A 19,044-nucleotide genomic window follows, 5' to 3' on the forward strand; every position below is an offset into this window, starting at 1 on the left:
TAACTCAAGATGGATTAAGGATTTAAACGTGAGACCCAAAACCATAAAAACCCTAGAAGAAAACCTAGGCAATACCATTCAGGACATAGGCATGAGCAAAGACTTCATGACTAAAACACCAAAAGCAAGGGCAACAAAAGCCAAAATTGGCAAAGGGATCTAATTAAACTAAAGAGTTTCTGCACAGCAAAAGAAACTAGCATCAGAGTGAACAGGCAACCTACAGAACGGGAGAAAAATTTTGCAATCCATCGATCTGACAAAGGGTCAATATCCAGAATCCACAAGGAACTTAAAGAAATTTACAAGAAAAAAATAGACTTTCTTTAGCAATATACGACTGCTGCTCTGTACACTGTGCACAAAACAAGACTGAAGGTGCTTACCCAGGAGAACTTGCATGACAATAAAAACAGTTTTTTTTGCAAAAAAAATTCTGTTTTAATCACATAAAGAAATTTCCACAAATCATAATCTCACAGTTGTCAAAGCATTAGTGGTTTCTTTCTTATGATTTAAAAGTTGTAAATATGGCAGGGCATGGTGGCTCATACCTGTAATCTCGGCACTTTGGGAGGCCGAGGTGGGCAGATCACTTGAGGTTAGGAGTTCAAGACCAGCCTGGTCAACATGGAGAAACCCCGTCTCTACTCAAAACACAAAAATTAGCTGGGCATGGTGGCTCACACCTGTAATCCTAGCTACCTGGGAAGCTGAGGCAGGAGAATTGCTAGAACCCGGGAGGTGGAGGTTGCAATGAGCCAAGATCATACTGCTGCACTCCAGCTTGGGTGACAGAGCAAGACGCTGTCTCAAAAAAAGAAAAAAAAATGTTGTAAATATACATAACATAAAATGCATGATTTTTAGCCATTTTTAAGTATACGATTTACTGGCATTAAGCACATTCCCAGTGCTGTTCAGCCATCACCACTGTCCATTTCCAGAACTTCCTCATTCCAAACAGAAATGTTGTACCCGTTGAACAATCCCCCATCCTTTCCACCTTTGGTCACCTCCATTCCACTTTTCTAACCCTGTGAATTTGCCTATTCTAGGTAGTTTATATAAGTGAAATCATACATTTCTCTTCTTAAAAACAAAGAAATTGAGAACAAGGACTGTCGTGATTTTCTGAGGAAAGTGGAAACTTCTTTTAAAAATCAGACGAGGAACCAATTGCGTTTTGGGTAGTTAAGTGTCAAGATGTACATTTCCTGGTTTTGCACAGTCTATTTTACATTTTATTTATTTATTTATTTATTTATTTATTTATTTATTTATTTATTTTTGAGATGGAGTTTCGCTCTTGTTCCGCAGGCTAGAGTTCAGTGGTGCAATCTCGGCTCACTGCAACCTCTGCCTCCTGGGTTCAAGTGATTCTCCTGCCTCAGCCTCCCAAGTAGCTGGGATTAGAGGCATGTACCACCATGCCCAGCTAATTTTGTATTTTTAGTAGAGACAGGGTTTCCCCATGTTGGCTAGGCTGGTCTAAAACTCCTGACCTCAGGTGATCCAACTGCCTCAGTCCCCCAAAGTGCTAGGATTACAGGCATGAGCCACCATGCTCAACCCTATTGTACATTTTATTCACTCATGGTCACCCACTTCCTATGAGTTCAGCATTCTGGCCTCTGTTTCCCTATTGTGATTTCCAGTCCCCACATGACCCTTCTTACATTAACCTTTTTAACCACAACTCCCTCTGCATTAAATCACCAGCATTCTCCATATGTGTCCAGTGAAATACCTAACTCACCATTTCTTTCACATTTCCATTGCCTCAACCCTAACCAATACCCTTACTTGGTACTGGTTAAAAAATAGAAAATAGGCCAGGCGCGGTGGCTCACACCTGTAATCTCAGCACTTTGGGAGGCTGAGGTGGGCAGATCACTTGAGGTCAGGAGTTCAAGACCAGCCTGGGCAACATGGTGAAACCCCATCTTTACTAAAAATACAAAAAATTAGCTGGGTGTGGTGGCGGGCACCTGTAATTGCTGCTAATCAGGAGGGTGGGCAGGAGAATCGCTTGAACCAGGGAGGTGGAAGTTGCAGTGAGCCAAGATCACACTACTGCACTCTAGCATGGGCAAGAGCAAGACTCTGTCTCAAAAAAAAAAAAAGAAGAAGAAGAAAGAAAGAAGGAAGGAAGGAAGGAAGGAAGGAAGGAAGGAAGGAAGGAAGGAAAGAAAAAGAAAGAAAGAAAGAAAGAAAGAGAAGAAAGAGAAGGAAAGAAAGGAAATAAAGAAAGCAAGAAAGAAGAGAAAGAAAGAAAAGTATTCGGGTAGGTAGCATGTGCCGTAGGTGAAGACTAACCCCATCGGAAGCCGGATGGAAGGAACGATCCACGCCTGAAGCCTGCCCGATCCCGAACTCCCTGGAGCACCTACAGCCCGCCCTAGAAGAGAGAGATCCCCCTCCCTCCCTGAAAAGAAAGAAAGAAAGAAGAAGAAAGAACCGAGAGAGAGACTCTGTTCTTTCATTCCATGCTTTCGTTCTAGAAAGAAGATAGAAAGGAAAGAAAAGAAAAGACTTCAGAGTTATACAAGCCTTTCTCTGGCATTTTATGCTCAGAGCCAGCTTCCACACAAGCCTGGATCAACCTTTCTCAGATGCCATGCACATCCCTCAAAATAATACCATTTTGTACCTTTTTGCCTATCCCATAAAACCTGAATGTCTGCCTGCTAGCCCATCCCGTCAAACCCACTTATGTCTCCCTGTGAAAAATGCCTTCTCCAACCAAACCAATCTGTGGCCAGTCTTCTTTTCTTTTCTTTTCTTTCTTTTTTTTTTTTTTTTTTAAGATGGAGTTTCACTCTTTGTTGCCCAGGCTGGAGTACAGTGGTGTGATCTCAGCTGTCTGCAACCTCTGCCTCCGGGGTTCAAGCAATTCTCCTGTCTCATCCTCTCGAGTAGCTAGGATTACAGGCACCTGCCACCAAGCCTGGCTAATTTTTGTATTTTTAGTAGAGGCGAGGTTTCACCACGTTGACCAGGCTGATCTCGAACTCCTGACCTCAGATGATCCTCCTGCCTTGGTCTCCCAAAGTGCTGGGATTACAGGCGTGAGCCACGCCACCTGGCCTCCGTGGCCAGTCTTCTGAATGCAACATTCTATCCCTGCCGCTGCGTGAGGACTCATTCAGCAGTGCTAATTCCCTGGTAGTTAATAGCCACTAGCACCCACAGCTCCTTAACTGGCTTGAACTGCCAAGCACTCCTGTCAGCCCTTTTCTTCTCACACCGAGGGCCGAGAACAGACAGCCTCTGCTTTCATATCTCTGAGAAAATGTCTGGAAGAACCACTGGTCTTGCCTCACAAATCCCTCCTATACTGAATTCCTGGGTCTCTTTTTCCTAATATTTCAGCCTGTGGTTTTGGACTCGAGCCAGCTTCTTTCCACCCAGGCAGTATTTCTCCAGTCTATTCACTGCCCATTTATGTTCTCCAGGCCTCCAATGGATGTTTCTGACTCCTGCTTTCAGATCCCCTCTGATCCAGCTTCTTTCCTCAAATTTGCTTTACCTGCTCTTCCTGCCTCCGAAGTCCTGAACATTTTTACTCGCAACAAAAACTGTCCACCCATTTTCTATATTCTTCTCTCTGCCTCCTTTCAGGGATTTAAGATCCACTCACGTTCATTCTTATATGAAACTGACTTCCTGACCACAACCCTTGCTATTCAGATCCCAAAATTCAGCACCTCTTCTGGTTAAACCAGACCTCTGGGCCTGACTTTTCTTGCCCTGCCCAGTTCTGGTGCTGAGACCTAGCACAGCAGGCCTTGAACAACATCCTCTGTAGATTTTGCACCTCTTTGCCCACTGCTCTAGGCTGTCGCCTCTAGGGCTGTTTTAACATGCTAGTACAGGTTGAGTATCACTAATCCAAAAATCCAAAATTCAAAATGCTCCAAAATCCAAAACTTTTTGAGGGCCAACATAACACTGAAAGGAAATACTCATTGAAGCATTTCAGATTTTGGATTTTCAGATTAGGGATGCTGAGTGGGTATAACGAAAATATTCCAAAATCTGATATAATCCCAAAGCCAAAATAATCTGGTCACAAGCGTTTTGGATAAGGGATACTCAACTTGTATCGCTCTCCATTGTGGAGCTCTTCTGTTCCTTTGGGTACTTCCTCTCCATGGGACAGACTGTTTTCCTTTTAGCATCTACTTTTTTTTGTCCTGATTCCTTCTTTTACCTCTCCTGCCACTTCAGTCCTTTCCCAGAGAGGAGTCATGCAGATAAACTTTGTAGTCTGATCTTTCCCCAAATCAAAGGGCTATATTGGACTAGACATTGGCTCAAGATCCACCTCAACTCATTATCTTCTTAAGGTAAGATGAGGGGTAAGTCAACTAAAATTATATTAAAAATGAAATCCGACAAATGCAGTGAAAAGCAGTTTGAATGTATAGTTCTTTATTTACAATTAGTTATTTATATAACAGTGTTATAGTTATTTATTTAAAGTATGGTTATGTATAGTTATTTATTTAATGGTAACTTTGAGTCCCAAGCTTTTTCTACATACCTAATCAGCTAATTCTGTTAATGTACCAGTAAAGATCTATAAAGGTTTTGGCTTCTTTCATTGTAATCCTACAAATGTTCAACACCATAGATGAAGGATACTTTTCCTAAATATGAGCTATCTGAATTGATCATCTCTAACTACTGTGATCATCCTAGACTTCTACAGTTGGAAGTTGGTGGACAAAAGCAACAATAACCCAGCCCTACCAATACTGTGCGAGGACCAAGGTAAGAATTTGTCACAAGCTGCTTACAGTTTTCAGTATTGAAGGAAGACCACAATGTAGTGCCACTAACCATCCATAACTAATGAGTCCCCAGTGATCCAGAAACGGTTACCTGTTCTTGGCATATGATGCCTTGTTCAGGGACAGAAAAGTTCAAACAACATAACTTAACTTCAAACAAAATGTCAAAGTTATTCATTATCACAAAACAACCATTTGTTCCCTCATTTCCAAACTCCATTGTTTTCTGTGATATGCTATACTTCACCAAATGGAACCTTTCAATGTGACCAAAGCAGGTTTTTGAAAGTAGAACTAGTGAGATTGAGTGGCATTCCCCATCTTTGGTCGCTAGTACCTTTTACAAACTAGTGAAATGGTTATTATAGTCTAAATTTATTGCAAGGTAAGTCAAAACTGACCAAACCCTTCCAGAAACCCTCTCTAACTCCCTAATGATAATGTTACATACAATAACCCTGTTTAATCTAACTTATTCCAACTCTACAAATATTTATTTCTCCCCTACTTCATGCAAAGCATCATGTCCCAGTCTGTCCCTCACTCTTATTTTAGAAAGCTTTCTCTTTATTAAGGATGTTAGGTGTGTTTATTTCTTTAAAACCCACCAAACACCATAACATTATTGGTAACAATTCAAAGAGAAATTCACCCTAGGGATCAATTTTCCAACTATAACCTCCACATCCCAATCCTTTGCCACCAGAGGAGATGAGAGATTATTCTTTTAAGGTAATTAGATTCCATTCTTAAGTTCTGCCGTTTACTCTACAACAAGCAGGTCTCATAATCAAGTGAAAAAGAGAAGATGCCAGGGTGCCTACTTGCACAGAGATCCTTGGAGTAAGCAAACAACCTGAGTCACTGGGTTACCAGCCAAGAAGGCTCCCTACCTCCACCTATAGACTTCCTCTCCACTAGGACCAGGGTAAAGTCTCCAGTTGCCTCCCAGCAGCTGCCTTCAAACATATGCATTAGCCAAGGCAATTATCCTTGTCCATAGACTTTCAGCTTTCTATAGAAGGAATGAGTGAAGATTGTGGCAAGGCCTGCCTATGATCACAGATGAGAAAGTGGAATCATTTCCCAAGGTTACCAGAACAAAGCACCGCAAAGTGGGTGGCTTAAACATCAAAAATGAATTGTCTCACAGTTCCGGAGGGTAAAAGTCCAAAATCAAAGCATTGCCTGGGTTGGTTCTGTTTGAGGGCTGTGATAGAAAACCTGTTGCATGCTTCTCTGTAGCTTCTGGGGCTTTGCTGCAATCTTTGGGGTTCGTTGGCTTATAGAAGCATCACCTCCACTCTGCCTCCATCATCACATGTCTTTCTCCCTATATGTGTGTCTCTGGCCAAATTTTCCCTTTGTATAAGGACATCAGTCATACTGGAGTCCTTATAAAAAGGACTGGCCAACACTAATGGCCTCATTTTAACTCCATTACCCCTGTAAAGACCCCACCTCCAAATAAGGCCACATTCTAGGATACTGGGGTTTAAGACCTCAATGTATCATTTTTGAGGGGGACACAATTCAACTTATAACAGAGAGATTTTAAGATCCTGGAGGAAAAGAGTGTTTAGTAATCTAAGAAGCAGTAGATTTGAGGTGTAGTCAAATGAAGAGGAGGACTTTTTTATGAGCCGAGAGGAAAGGTAAGCCTACTAGTAAGGCTTTACAATTTGTCCACTTTACAACCAGCCAGAGCTTTCCTCTTTGCAACCTCCCTGTGGAGCAGTCCTTTAGCATTTACAGATATGTTATAAAGGCTGCACATCTGATAAGAACATAAAGTCTGTGATAGTTGATTTGCTAACCGGGATTTTCCAGTCAGCAGAATCCAACTTTGAATTGCTCACTAGCACACAGCTGCTCCCATCCTTCTTGGCCCTTCTGTCTCTCTGGCCTCACTGCCCTCAAAGCTCCACTCAAAAGGGGCCTCAATCATAAATCCCCAGAAAAGTAGACAATGTCTGTTTGACAAATAGTGCAAGAATCTGCCATAGCTTTTGCTAAATTTTGCCTTAAAATCTAAAGGAGAACTGAGTCTAGCCACCACCCCCTTCTTTTGGACATGCCCATGACCACACAAAGTGCCACCCACCAACCTTTGTAATATGATGCAAAAGTTATTACTAAAGTTATTGGCAATGCTGTTCTCTTCATTGTTTTATGGTGGAATCAAGAAAGTTTGGAGAGACTCAGATTGGTGCATACATTGGAAGGGCCACTCTTGCATGACATTTGGGTGCCATGTCACAGTGCCCAGGACAATTGAGACCCTACAGGTACCTCACTTCCTGTTGTTCCAAATCTCCATTCCTGCTCCAATTCGGTAAGTCCACCATTACTAAAGCACAGTTTCCCAGCAACTACGGGTGTGTACTGCCCTGTTAGAAACCCACGTTGCTTGCTTTACCATAAAGCCTTGCGTGTAGCATTTGTTAGTAACAAAACCAAAATGAGGCATTTAGGCAGGAGGTGGGAATGTTGAGCTGTTCATTTCATTAGAAACATTTACCCTTCTTTTCAAAACAACCTCCTGAGAAAAGCAGGGGAGTTTTGATTTAGCAAAAGAAATAATAGTCAAGCAGTGTATCAACAAATTAATTATTTAAACATATTCCATTCCAAGTAATTTCTTACTCCCCATAGTTATTTGTCAGTTGTTTTTTTTTTTAATTACAAAATAACACTTGCTCATTTTAAAGATTCAAACAATACAGAAGTGGGTAAAGTAAAAAGTATAATGTAAAAAGTGAAAATCTCACTTTACTTTTCCTAACCTCACTCCCCAGAGGTAACCGCTGCTCATAATTAAGCAAATATCTAAACATATATATTTAAATGATAGATATGCAGTTGCTTATTTTAAAAAATCTGATCCATTTGACATTTGCTTGGTAACTTGCTTTTTTTCACTCCATGATATATTAAGGACTTTCTTCATGTCATTCCATGTTTCTTTTGAAAAAATATAATCTTATTTTTTGACCAGTGGTGAAATAACAACAAAAGGTGTAACTACATGAACACCAGCAGCCAGCCTGCCACAAGAAATTCCAGCCGTATTTCTCGTGCAGAACTCAATTTTCAACAGGTTATACTGGGAAAAGTAGAAACTTTAGAACAAAGCAGACTGAAGAATATTTCCTGTGCCGTGGACAAAGGTGGGGGATTTTCATTACCTCCAAGTGCCCAATTTTTCTACTAAGAGAGGATAAACGCTTTCAATTACATGAATTCCCATCAGGCAGACAACAATAGGCATGGAGACAATTCTATAGCTCTTGAGCAATAAAAAGTATATCACAGGCTGGAGAACGGGACAAAGAGAAACAGCTCTGCCTCCATAATAAGGGGAGAGTGAGAGTCGTTGTCTACAGAATGCTGCTGGAGCACATTAACTGAAAATTTTAAGCAAATAAGTTGGACACTATTTTCCGGTGATTTACAATACTTCTGTAGAAAACTCTACTGTAATCCACCACGCCGCTGGTGCACAGCTGTGGCGTCTCACTGGTTTAGGTACTTTATATTTCTACTGTTTCCTTTTTCTTTTTGTTCTTCTTTCTCTCCCCTTCAAACTTTTTTCTCTCTCATCTGAACACTTTTAGTGTCTTATTCTTTTGCTCAGAGACAACTGAAATTGTCAAACTAATTATCTCCAGGTCTAATTTGATAGATCAGATAGATTTCTAGAAAGAGTCTTCATCTGTCTAAACTTCTTTTGTCTCCCATTGCGACAAAATCTTTGAAAAAAATAGACTCAGCCATATTTATAATAGTAAAATTACATATGTAACCACTTAATGATACCATAAACACTTTTTGCCTAAAATTCTAAATCTTGGCTTAGTTCTCCTTTGCTTTATATGTATAGACCAAATCACATATCACCTTTACCTCTTGGAAAGAAGTGGCCGATTTTAAGATTCTTCTTCATCGTTTAACCAGCTTCAGGTGGTTAAACGTTGAATTAGGGTTATATTAAATTACATATTAGTTACAGTTATAAATCAATTATATTTAATAACTGATGTGTTATGAAATAGTTGGAATTATGCCTGCCTTTATTAGTGATGACAGTATTTTAAATTCTATATAATAAATATTTCTAGAGCCTTTTCATTTAAGAAATGTTTATAACAAAATATCTTCCTAAGCAAAATAGCTTTCCCATTTTAATTTCATTAACATTCTGAGTTCAGCTTTTAGAAAAGTATGGCAAGTATTGCATAATATTTTCTTATTTATAAATGCAAAATTAAGAGCACATAATGTTGAAGTGAATTATCCAAGATCTGCTAGAATGTCAACACATAATTTAGATTCACAAAGCATCTGAGTTGGTTGCTGAGGCAAAGAATTTCCTTCTTAATTCACCTATCATGCCCATCTCTCCACTCCTCTATTCCATTCAGGCTAATATAACTTGAGTTTTCCTCATCCCTCTTCATCCCTTTTTTTTTTTTTATGAGATGGAGTCTCACTCTGCTGCCCAGGCTGTAATGCAGTGGTGTGATCTTGGCTCACTGCACCCTCCACCTCCCGGGTTCAAGCGATTCTCCTGCCTCAGTTTCCTGAGTAGCTGGGACTACAGGCGCATGCCACCATGCCCGACTAACTTTTATTTAAAACTCTTCCATATACCATTATGCCATCATATCTTACTACAGTCTTCCTTTCCTGTTGTTCAAAAAAAATCTTACAATCTTATTTCCTCTAAAACTTATTGATTGATGGGAATGGAAACATAAATAAATATCCAACTCAAAATTGGACATCTTCACATGGACATTTTATAGAAACCTCAAACTTAGTATATTCCAGACCAAACACATGATCTAGCCCCTGCATAGCCCAGTCTATCCTGCTGCTAGTGTTATCTATCTCACTGCATCATCCACATTTAATTACTTTTAGCCTAGAAATTCAGTGTTCATTCAGTCAATCACCAACCCTGTCAATTACAGACCCTAAATGCTCTCTGTCATTCCACTACTCACCATTCACCCCACTTCAACTTTCCCCTTGCCATAATCACACTTACGGGGTTGGGAGAGGGTGTGTGTGCATGTGATTAGAGTTGAGATCAGGGCTACTGAGAATTAGAATAAGTTTAACACCAAGTCATCACTTCGAACTCGTATAAGAAGACTATAATAGTTGCTCCTTGGTCAGAAATAAAAGTGAACATTTTCTTAGATTCCTGGAAGCTGCTATTCAATATTATAAGCCTTTGTTAACAAATGAGTTTGATTAGATCTTTTCTTCTGTGGGCCCAGAAGCCAGTGTGGAGAGATGCCTGGCAGAAGTAAACTTCCAAGTCCAGATTTCCTGATGAGGTCTTGGTGAAACCACTGACAATTCTGCTATTCAGATCTACCTAAATGTATAAGTCAATATCAAGATAATAAAATGTTCCAGAATCTGCAGGACTGGTGTGCACATTACTAGGCAGTATGCATACATAAAAGCACAGAAACGTGCTGTCAGGAAAATGAATTAATATATGAAGAGCTATATTTTTCCACATAGGCCAGGAAGTTATATTCTGAATTTACTAGAACATCAGTGACCAACTCAGATTGTCACTACCAAACGTTCTTTGACCAACAGGAAAACGCAAGGCATAGGAAGAGATGGACCATTTTCTTTAGTTTTACAAGAGCCAGGGTTATTGTTTTTCTTTTAAATAATTTACAACTTAAAGGAAAGGTTAGGAAAATGGTACAAGATATTCCCATATACTTTTACCTACATTTCCCAAATGCTAACATTTTATCACACTTGCTTATTATCCTGTCATCCAGCTCTCTATCTATGAACCTATCTATTTTTCTTCTGAGATGTTTGAGAATAAGTTGCATATATCAGCATGTATTTCCAAAAACAAGGTCTTATATTTTACCTTAATCCCAGTGCTTTGATCAAAATCAGGAAATTCACACAGGTAGTATTATTTTCAAATCATTGACCTTATTCAAATTTTGCCAATCGTCTTACTAAGGCCAATTATCTGACCCAAGACCCAATTCAGGATTGTACTTGCACTGAAGATTCATGTCTCTTTAGCCTCCTTTGGTCTGGAACAGTTCATGACCTTGACAATTTTGAAGAGTTCTAGCCAACTATTTTGTGGAATGCCCCTCATTTGGGGATTTTGTGATGTCTCTTTCAGGTTATGGATTTTTGGCAGGAACATCACAAGAATGAGGTTGTTTCTCCTTTGTGCATCATATCAGAAGCACATGATGTTAATGTGTCCCACTACTGATGTCACCTTTGATCACTTGGATATGGTAGTGTCTGCCAGATTTCTTCCTCTCTGTAAAGTTACTATTTGCCCTTTGCAATTAATAAGTATCCTATGTGGAGGAACTTTGAGACTTTCAAAATATCCTGTTTCTGGTCCTGTTTTCCCTCAGTAATTTTAGCATCCACTGATGATTCTTGCTTCAAACAATTATTGCTCTGCATTCCCCATACCTTACCTTCTTCCTGGACACACAGCTGAAGTACAGTTCCTAGTCCCCTCATATCTAGGAGGGATGATATAACTTATTCTAGCGCATAGAGCTATAATTGTAAGGGGTATATGCCACTTCTAGGTTTGCTTCCCCCACCCAACAAATGTCTCCTATTATTCTGCAAGTTCTTTGCTTGTCAGTCAATTGAATGCACAAGCTCCAGCAGAGAACGCTAAGAAGGCTTTGGTAGTTGTGGAGCCACTAGACCTTAGCGTCTGTACCATTCAGGAAGTCCTATGAACTTGGATGAAGAAATCTTTCTTTTAACTGGAATTTGACATCTCCCTTTGTGAATACAGATGGCAGCTATAATAGTGTTAGCAATACCATTGTCTTTGTCACCAAGATAAATCACATACATTACATATCACATTGTATTCGGTGCAGACATCTTGAAATATATTTAACTGTCGCTAATTTGAAATTAACTTTGAATTTTAATTATTAGATCTATCACTATATCTGTTTTTTCTTTTATCACATTTAGAAACTGTCCTGAGAGGAGATTTATTGGCTTCACCAGACTGCTAAAGGGGTCTAAGACCTAAAATAGGTTAAGATGGAAGGATTAGTTCCCTGAGTCATTGCATTGTGAGTACCACCTAGAGAAGGAGGTGGGGAATATCTGCAATAGAATTTGCATGAGAGAGAAATAAACTTTTACTCTCTTAGGCTGAGATATGTGCTGTTATTTGTTCAGCAATTATCTTATCCTGACTAATCAAGAGAATAAAGCTGTAAATGTGGAAATTATATGCATGGGAAGATGGTTGAGGCCATGGGATTGGATGTGATTGTTAAGAAGGGAGACAAGTACTGAATCTGGGGCAATTGCTACATTTTGGAAAAGAAGACAAAAGAAACAGATGAAAGAATGGTCTGAACAGAAGAAAGAGAACCAGAAATACATGGTGTAAAAGATTCTATGAACCTGAAACCATATTTTCATTTCTCAGATGTCTTCATATAGAATAAGTCCTTATATGTTGTCTAGAAAGATAAGAAGCTAAACCATTTCAGTAGATTTTCTCAACTATATCTGTCATTTACAAGATGACAGGTATTGTACTTCTCTAAGTCTAGGTTTCCTTGTCTATGAAAAAATTGCAATGCAGATTAGAGAAGGTAATGTAAGTAAACACATGCAAAAGAACCTATTACAGCTTCTGACATGTACCTATCGCTAGATAAGTTAGCTCTCTTTCTCCCCAGTCTTTCCCCCTTCCTACCCTCATTAGCAATGCATTTCATGTATTAGAGTTTAAAAGAACTAAAGAGTATATTAAGAAAACTGTAAATTTTTTTCTTAAGTCAAAATCACAGCATTTTAGACATTATACTTGCTATAGTATTCAAGCTATAAAACTAAGCAAAATCATTATTAAAATTCAAATAGAATCTTGATTTTTTATTTGGAAAACAGATTGAGTAAAAAAAGAGGCGTGTGTTGGCCGGGCGCGGTGGCTCAAGCCTGTAATCCCAGCACTTTGGGAGGCCGAGACGGGCGGATCACAAGGTCAGGAGATCGAGACCATCCTGGCTAACACGGTGAAACCCCGTCTCTACTAAAAAATACAAAAAACTAGCCGGGCGAGGTGGCGGGCGCCTGTAGTCCCAGCTACTCGGGAGGCTGAGGCAGGAGAATGGCGTGAACCCGGGAGGCGGAGCTTGCAGTGAGCTGAGATCTGGCCACTTCACTCCAGCTTGGGCGACAGAGCGAGACTCCGTCTCAAAAAAAAAAAAAAAAAAAAAAAAAAAAAAAAAAAAAAAAAGGCGTGTGATTTTTTTTTTTTTTAATTTTTAATTTTTTTGTTTTGTTTTGAGATGGGGTCTCACTGTGTCACCAAGTTTGGAGTGCAGTGGTGCTATCTTGCCTCACTGCAACCTCCGCCTCCCAGGCTCAAGCAATCCTCCCACCTCAGTCTCCTGGGTAGCTGAGATTTCGAGTGTCTGCCACCATGCCCGGCTAACTTTTGTATTTTTAGTAGAGACAGGTTTCACCATGTTGGCCGGGCTGGTCTCGAACTCCTAAATTCAGGCAATCTGCGGGGCCTGGGCCTCCCAAAGTATAGGCACCAGCCATAGTGCCTGGCCCACTTGTAATTTTTTTTTTTTTTTTTTTTTTTTTTGAGTCCGAGTCTCGCTCTGTTGCCCAGGCTAGAGTGCAGTGGCGCGATCTCGGCTCACTGCAAGCTCCGCCTCCCAGGTTCACGCCATTCTCCTGCCTCAGCCTCCCAAGTAGCTGGGACTACAGGCACCCGCCACCGCGCCCAGCTAGTTTTTTGTATATTTAGGAGAGACGGGGTTTCACCATGTTAGCCAGGATGGTCTCGATCTCCTGACCTCGTGATCCGCCCGCCTTGGCCTCCCAAAGTGCTGGGATTACAGGCCTGAGCCACCGCGCCCGGCCTCCCACCTATAATTTTTAAATGTCAATCAAAAGCAATCAAGACACCAAACCACCATTTATTAGAGTTTAGTATCAGAGAGTCCTCATGAGCTACGCCAAAATGTACGTTGGTCCTCAGGAAATCTACCTCTGAATTGCTCCTTCTTTGTCGTTAGTACCTCGTTCCTTATCTCATGTTTTCCTACCACAAACGCAGTGCGAAGGGGAAGAGAGGGGTGCTTCAAAAATCACGAATTTTATACAGGTAAATATTTTTATTGTTAATTTCTTCAACACTGGATATGGATATCTTATATATAAATATGAAGCCCTGTATGCATTCCTTAAAATTCAATTACAAAGTCCAGTGGAAAATGAAAACATAGATTATTAATATTGCCACAGCATGCGAGGGAAAAACTGTCTCTCATCTACTTTGAAAAGTTTTATTAAGTGTCTCTTGGAGTCACCATTTCCAAAACATAGATATGCATAAACCAATGCATTTTGGTAACAGTTCTGTAATTGAACCCCTTTCTCCTCTCATCCTAGAGTTTCTTGAACTGAGGAATGAGTAATATCCTGGACTAGAGGCTGAGAGATTGTTTTCATAATCAACAGCCATCTGTGCAGAATAACAATAGAGCTGAAAAGATTCTGACCTATGCTACCAAAGAATTTTCCAGATAATTCAGACTCTTTCTATGAAAAGTGCCAGAATCTGAGTGACAAGCCCAGGCAACTCCTCCTCCTTGTAGTTTTAGGAAGAAAGTGCTGCCATCTACAGGGAGGACACGGAACTAATGCTTTAAAAAAAGGTGGAGAACTTACTGGATCTTAAGGTTGTAATTAGGTATAGGAAAAAAATAGCAATAGCATGGCTAACGAGAGTAACACAATGTGTCCACTTTTAAATTTTTACTCCAAATATATTCTACTTCTTTGCTGTCCAATACCAGCTGCCACCAGCCACTTGTGGCTATGAAGCACCTGAAATGTAGCTAGTGTGACTGAGGAATAGAGTTTCTAAATTTTCATTTCATTTTAATTAATTTCATTGATTTAAATTTTAAAACTGACACTCAAGTCAGTCATTGAAAACTTTTAAGTATGCTTGTAACAACTTATGTGTCTGAATCTATTTTTTCAAATGTAAATTTTAAGATATCTATCTACAGATTAAATATTCCTAATAAAAATGTAACATCTGAATTGCATATGCTATAAGTGAAAAACGTACACCACATTTCAAATGTTTAGTACAAAGCCAAAAGAATGTAACATTTTTCATTAATAACTATTATATTTAGACCATGTTGAAATTGATATTTGGATATATTATGTCAAACAAAATATATTATTAAAATTACTTTTATTGGCTTCTTTTTACTATTTTAATATGATTACTAGAAAATTTTAAATGACACGTGTGACTGACAGATTTCTATTGTACAGCACTGTTTTAATTGATTCAAAGGCACAAAAAAATGAAGTAAATATGTTTAGTTGTTTAGCGCTTATAGAATCACATGAAGTGCTAGTTTTACAAATGTCGTATTTGACCTCAAAATTAAAGCAAACATGTAACAGACACTGATGCCAGTATGGGTTAATGTAACATAATTTTTAGAGGAAATGATCTCTTCGGTCTTCAGTGATCATCACTGTGACTGCCAGACATCTTAAAATGGTAGATAATTTGGATCTTGATGAATGTAACAACATAACCGTTTTTATCGTGGTTAATGAACTGGTGACAGGAAGCACACATTGTAAAGAAACTCCACTAAATTTGTGTCCTGTTCCACTTCTTCCATCGATTTCCGGCATTATCTCCCCCAGACTATATCTTCATTGCAAGGACTGACTCCCTGGGCTCAGCAGTCTCCCACTGGCCGTCCTCACAAGCGCAGTGCAGACTTCTCCCTGTGGTGCCACCCCTTGGCTTTCGCGGCTGAAGCAGTCTTTCTCCAAAGTAAAAACACCTCCTTCATCAAGGGTGTCTTCTTCCAATCTATGACATAAAAATCCTATCTCCTCTCTCTTTCTTTTTCCATACGCCCTAAGTTTAACATATTCTTTTGTTACTCGGGCAGAAAAATAAATAAATAAATAAACCAGACAGGCCCATGACTCAGTTGGCAGATGCCCACACAAAGATAGGATGGCCAACCGTCCTGATTTGTTTGCCCAGGACTGTCCCAGTTTTAGTATTGAAAGTCCCACCTTCCAAGAAACCCCAATCCTGAGCAAACCAGGCCGGTTGGTCGCCCTACTTGCCAATCTCGCCTGTTGACAGCAAACCAGAGACAGGAGAGCCACACCCCCGCGCTTTGCTCCAGCAACAGGGAACTGCCTGTTTCCCTGCTGAGTTTAGCCTCCTTCCCTTTACCCACATGGCCGCCCTTCCCCTTCCCGGCCCCCTAACTTACCTGTCGCCCTCCCATCCTCCAGGCATCACTCCCGTCAAAAGCCTTCCGTCACTCCTCTGGCGCAGGTAAGTTGTATCTAACCACGTTGTATTTTAATTCTCTGTCCAGTCCCCAAGCTTCCCATCAGCTGTAAGCTCAAGTCAGGAGTTTTGTTCATTCTTGTGTTTCTGTCACATATTAGCTGAACTTGTGAGTGAATGTTGGTTCGTCTTAGAAAGGCACCTGGGCTCTGGGTATATTTTGTGGGCCTTCTTCCGGGAATACACTCCTCTTCTGACATAAGGACCAACCACGAACTGTTTTTCAAGACTGGACGTCTGCATTTCCCAGCCTTGGAGAATCTTTCCCAGTCTTAGTCTCTCCACCACAGTAGAGAACACCGGTCCTGTCAGTAACCCCTGACTAACGCCACCCCCATTTCACCCCTAGGGGGAAAAAAAAAAAAGACACACATATGTACGCATGTCAAAAAGTTACAGCAACAATAACCAAAAACTTCCTTGCTTTCACTTTCTACACTGGCTAGTGATTTTTGCCTTTAGGGGTTGGAATGGCTCAATATGCATATTTCTTTCCAACGTGGGAGAAAAGAATGCACAGAAGAATGCAGCCAAATGGAGAGAATGCGCAGAAATAATGAAAGAAGTGTACCTAGAGGTGATTACATACAGAAAGACAACAAGTGATCTCAGAGTGACAGGTAGTGACAAAGATACAAAAAAAAATCAGATATAGTCCTGCTTGTCCAGGAGCCACGGTGGTTATAATTTGGAAATTACATAGGCATGTTTTCTAGATATTACATCACACAGAAGGCAATAAATTGCTTTTAGTGATACAGAGAAAAAAGTAAACATTCAGTGAACATTTTAACATTAATTTTTTATATTTACTTTATGTATTTTAAACTTATCTATTTTAATATATTTAAAATAAAAATTACATATCTTTATATATTGAAATATGTTCAAAGTGTTTAAACTATTAATTTTTGTTTGTTTGTTTGTTTGTCTGTTTCTGAGATGGAGTTTCACTCTGTCACCCTGGCTAGAGTGCAGTGGCGTGATCTCAGCGCACTGCAACCTCCGCCTCCTGGGTTCAAGCGATTTTCTTGCCTCAGCCTCCTGAATAGCTGGGACTACAGACACACACCACCACGGGTTTAGCCATGTTGGCCAGGCCGGTTTTGAACTCCTGACCTCAAGTGATCCACCCACTTCAGTCTCCCAAAGTGCTGGGATTACAGGTGTGAGCCACTGCATCTGGCCTATTCATATATTTTAAAACGTTAGATTATTAATGGTCACTGTTGAGTGCTAATTACATAAAATAACTTTACCTGTATGATTCTCAAAGTTCTATGAAGTAGGTTCTATAATTATCTCCATTTTACTGAGAACTTGTGGCACAGAAAAGTGAAGAAACTCATCCGAGGTCATAGAATTTGTAAATGAAAGAGCTGGGATTTAAAGAGGCCCCTTAAAGGTGATAGCAACCCCCTGGGATGCATAGAAACATGTTCACACCACTCTCCAATAATCAAACAGCACACCAGCAAAACTAATTTATAAAAAATAACCTGCAAAGTCTCTAACAGTTTCAGCATGCACCATGCTGTTTTACTACAAGCTGTACAACATGCTTCCCAATGGATGCTCTACAAACATGCATACACCTTAGTAAATGTTTATTTCTCATGGGATAAGCCCATGCATTAACGAGTAGATAATGGTGTCAGAATCACAAATTCATTTTCTCCTTCATTTAAGTTAGAATGATAGTTCTTTTTCACCTGAAAGCGGTCTTGGAAGTGTTGTCAACCTTAGCTGCTCAATGGAAGCACCTGGAGAACTTTAAAAGCCACTAAGATCTGATTACCATCTGCAGAGGTTGTGATTTCATTGGGACTTTTAACCTCCCCAGAGGGTTCTGACGTTCGCTCAAGATAAAGAAGCACTGTTTTGTTTAGAGTAAGCAGAGGAATTTCAAGGTATGTCTCCAGGTCAGCCATCAACTTCACCTGGGAGCTTTTTAGAAATGCAAAGTGTTGCACTCCCTCCTGGATCTACTGAGTAAGAAATTCTGAGGGTGGGGCCCAGCCTTCAGCGTCATAACACAGCCTCCAGGTGATTGTGATACTCACTTGAGTTTGAGAACCACTGATGGAGCCTAATTCCTTCATTGAGAGATAACTGAAATCCAGAGAATTTAAATTTGCTTCAGGTCACATGACACATCCATGGTGGGGCTTGCTATGAAATGATAATGATAGCTAGCATTTATTGAGGGCTTACTGTTTTGCATCGACTGATTCGTGTGATCACTGCAATGTTAAAGGCATGTGTTCTATTATCCTATTTTACAGATGAGGAAAGTGAGCCACAGAAATTGCTCAGGGTCACAGGGCTGAGGAGTAGAAAAGCAGGGATTTGAACACCTCCCCAGTCAGGAATGCAATGGGAATATGCCCAAAAACCTGTGAATCTTATTCTAAGAAAGAGAAGTGGGTGAATCTAAATTCCTATGTAAATGGTTAGGAATAAGAATGACAGAGTCTAGGGTAATATAGGCCTAATCTTCATTTCTATTCATGATTGTTTCTACTATTTTAAAGTATTCCATGAAAATGATTATTATTTTCTTTAGTTAAATATTTAATATATATGAAAAAGAAGTATTCAAAATAAGGCTAAAACATAAATATTTTAAATGAACATCTGACAACCACCAACGTATTGCTGTTCTAGTTTTTTTTTTTAATGCTTTGACCTACATTTCCATGTGTTAAATAATTAGTAGTGGGAAAATGGTATTAGCTGAGACATTAAGAAATGTTCCCATACCCTTTGCCCAGCCACTATTTCTCAAGAACAGAACAGCATGCTAGTATA

General features: G+C 39.8%; 1 protein-coding gene across 7 annotated transcripts in view; it reads right to left on the reverse strand.

Moving 5' to 3' along the window:
* Positions 1-19,044, reverse strand: part of ESR1 (estrogen receptor 1) — a 469,479-nt gene that overhangs the window by 341,653 nt on the left and 108,782 nt on the right. For 6 of the 7 annotated variants that reach the window (XM_030928659.1, XM_030928653.1, XM_030928655.1 and 3 more), the window contains one exon: positions 16,154-16,578. The exons of the other annotated variant lie outside the window; for it this stretch is intronic. The gene's annotated coding sequence lies outside the window, so the exon portion shown is untranslated. The remainder of the gene's footprint in view (positions 1-16,153; positions 16,579-19,044) is intronic. 7 annotated transcript variants of the gene reach the window in all.

This window comes from Rhinopithecus roxellana, chromosome 4 (genome assembly GCF_007565055.1).
Source record: "Rhinopithecus roxellana isolate Shanxi Qingling chromosome 4, ASM756505v1, whole genome shotgun sequence".
NCBI classification, from domain to species: Eukaryota; Metazoa; Chordata; class Mammalia; order Primates; family Cercopithecidae; genus Rhinopithecus; species Rhinopithecus roxellana.